Source organism: Thalassophryne amazonica, chromosome 4, assembly GCF_902500255.1.
Source record: "Thalassophryne amazonica chromosome 4, fThaAma1.1, whole genome shotgun sequence".
Classification (NCBI taxonomy): domain Eukaryota; kingdom Metazoa; phylum Chordata; class Actinopteri; order Batrachoidiformes; family Batrachoididae; genus Thalassophryne; species Thalassophryne amazonica.
The window spans coordinates 90,318,262-90,321,955 of NC_047106.1; positions in this window are offsets into that span (position 1 = coordinate 90,318,262).

Below are 3,694 nucleotides of genomic sequence, written 5' to 3' on the forward strand. Positions count from 1 at the left end.
CATTTAATCATTAGTGATTGATCTCTGCTCCCCTCCACAGCATGTCTTTTTCCTGGTTCTCTCCCTCAGCCCCAACCAGTCCCAGCAGAAGACTGCCCCTGCCTGAGCCTGGTTCTGCTGGAGGTTTCTTCCTGTTAAAAGGGAGTTTTTCCTTCCCACTGTCGCCAAGTGCTTGCTCACAGGGGGTCGTTTTGACCGTTGGGGTTTTTATGTAATTATTGTATGGCCTTGCCTTGCAATATAAAGCGCCTTGGGGCAACTGTTTGTTGTGATTTGGCACTATAAATAAAATTGATTGATTGATTAATTTTAGTGGGGGTTGGTTGTGCTATTTAAATCCTTGCCCTTACAGTGCACTTTAATTGCTTTTTTGCACATTTTGATACAAAGGTTATACTGTATTTATTGTAGCTTCAATATTTAGGTGTACTAGCTCCTTGCACTTTATTGATGTGCAATATATTTAGCTACTTCTATTTTGTGATAAACAATAACTCTTACAAATGATAGTACATTTACTTATTATAGCATATTAAATTATTTATATTTAAATAATTTAATTAGAATTACTAATTGAACTTTTGAATGTTGTACAGTATTAATATTGTTATTAGATTATGTGATAATAATTAATACTATCCATATTATTTTATTATTTATAGATTATCTTAAAAACTTGTTACATAACACAAACACTGTTTATGATTTGATATTCATTTTAATAAACATAACACTGAAGCATGCACCAGCAAATTACGTAAAAGGAAGACTCTTAACATCACATGAAAGAAACATATAAAAGATTAAATTGGAATATAAATGTCTTCTTTTGTTAAGTACGAGGTCTGTCCATAAAGTATAGGTCCTTTTTATTTTTTTCAAAAACTATATGGATTTCATTCATATGTTTTTACATCAGACATGCTTGAACCCTCGTGCGCATGCGTGAGTTTTTCCACGCCTGTCGGTGACATCATTCGCCTGTGAGCACTCCTTGTGGGAGGAGTCGTCCAGCCCCTCGTCGGAATTCCTTTGTCTGAGAAGTTGCTGAGAGACTGGCGCTTTGTTTGATCAAAATTTTTTCTAAACCTGTGAGACACATCGAAGTGGACATGGTTCAAAAAATTAAGCTGGTTTTCAGTGAAAATTTTAACGGCTGATGAGAGATTTTGAGGTGACACTGTCGCTTTAAGGACTTCCCACAGTGCGAGACGTCACACAGCGCTCTCAGGCGGCGTCATCAGCCTGTTTCAAGCTGAAAACCTCCACATTTCAGGCTCTATTGATCCAGGACGTCGTGAGAGAACAGAGAAGTTTCAGAAGAAGTCGGTTTCAGCATTTTATCCGGATATTCCACTGTTAAAGGAGATTTTTTTAATGAAAGACGTGCGGACGGGTCCGCGCATCGGCTCGCAGCCGCCGCGACACTCCGCCACAGGAAAAACACCTCTGTTGGAAGCCTTAAGGACAAGTTGGAACATGTCCAGCTGTTAAACAATTTCTCATATACTCACTCCACTGAAAGCCATCAAAAGCAGCCTGGATTTTACAAATGGTTATCAACACGGAGGTGTTTTTCCTGTGCCGCCGCTCCGCGCCGGCTGCGTCCCGACGCACGGACCCGTCCGCACGTCTTTCATTAAAAAAATTTCCTTTAACAGTGGAATATCCGGATAAAATGCTGAAACCGACTTCTTCTGAAACTTCTCTGTTCTCTCACGACGTCCTGGATCAATAGAGCCTGAAATGTGGAGGTTTTCAGCTTGAAATTGGAATTCCGACGAGGGGCTGGACGACTCCTCCCACAAGGAGTGCTCACAGGCGAATGACGTCACCGACAGGCGTGGAAAAACTCATGCATGTGCACGAGGGTTCATGCATGTCTGACGTAAAAACATATGAATGAAATCCATATAGTTTTTGAAAAAAAATAAAAAGGACCTATACTTTATGGACAGCCCTCGTATAATAACACAGGAAAATAAAATAACCTAAACAAATTAACCAAACCCTTAACCGAATTCCAGTGGTGTCAAAAGTACACACATCTGTTACTTAAGTAGAAGTATAGATACTGCAGTTTAAAAACACTCTGGTAAAAGTTGAAGTATCAACTTGACCTCTTTACTCAAGTAAAAGTGAAAAAGTATGTGCTCCAAAACCTACTTAAAGTATAAAAGTATAAAGTAACCTTTAAAAAAAAAAAAAAGGTAGATGCCACTATATGAATTGAAAGCTTAATTTAAAAACTGATTCGTTCTACATGTGGCCCAAGACCCAAAACCCAAAATTACCCCCAACACCACCTGCACGCAAATGTTTCAATTCTAGATGCTCTGAAATGCATTCTGGGACTATTCCAGACAATAAACTGCAGTGAGTGCAGCATCCATTTAGTGAAGGAAAAAAAAAAAACCCACAACTTTCCTTATTCATATTCATTCCGGTAGTATTCTGCTCTTACTAGGATGCAGCAGTTTTCTAGTTTGGCAGATAGTTCTGGAGAAAATCACTGAAGAAATTAACAAATTGAAAATATGATTTGACCGAAAAAACTGTCATTAAATAAGACAGGGATGAAGTGGAGGTATAAGAGTCACTAGGTGTTCACAGGAAACACTTATTTATTTATGTATGTATGTATTTATTCATGTATGTTCATTGTTAGTTGCTTTTATATTTTCTGTTGTGTTTCTATTCAGGTTCTTTTTGCCTCTTTCTCTAAAATTGTATATAATAATCATTAGATTATTTAATATTAAACAAAAATAAATTTAAGAAATATTACAATTTGAAAACAAATGCACCTGAACGTGATGACAGCTGCTTAATGCTAAGTTTTAACATTGAAAATTCCATAGACATGCTAACACGTTAGCGTCGCTCCCGTTTTTAAGTTATAAAATACATCTATCAAGTGTTTCAGAAGACCATAACAGGTCGGTTTAACATAGAAAAGGTAAATAATACTCACAGAAGTATGCTCTTTAGGGTTTGTGTGGGGGAAAATTAAGCGAAAGAAAGAAAGAATAAACAAAGCAATAGGTCAAAGCATTGCTTCAATCTGCAAACCACTGCTTCGATTGGTTCACGGTTCAAAGCAAAGCCGTGCTGCAGAAAAGTTGATTACAGGCACACATGACGTGAAATATATATATATAAACATTAAACTGAAGCCAAGAGTAACGAGGCTGTTTGTTTTAAAAAAATGTAAGGAATAGAAAGTACAGATACTTGTGTGAAAATGTAATGGGTAGAAGTCAGAAGTAGGCAGAAAAATAAGTAATGGAGTAAAGTATAGATACCTAAAAAGTGTACTTAAGTACAGTAACGAAGTATTTGTACTTTCTTACTTGACACCTCCGCGGAATTCTTATCTTTTCTTTGTTCAAAATATATTAGTGTACTGAGGGTCCATGTCCTTTCAAAAGTGGGAACTGTGGTTCCATCCCTATGTTGATTGTTGTACGACCTCTGATCTTTCGGTCATTTGGCTGAAGGAGGCACTATGTTTATTGGTAGAAAGTGTCCTGTTCGTGTCTGGACATTCTCTGATTGGGACAGGTTTTAGTAAACTGTCAAATAAATTCCATACACAGAACATTATAAGAACAATGAATGTACTGTTTAAATGTAAAACAGTCATGGTACTGGTAATGATATTTAATTGATGCTCAATGACTTGACGGTCTGT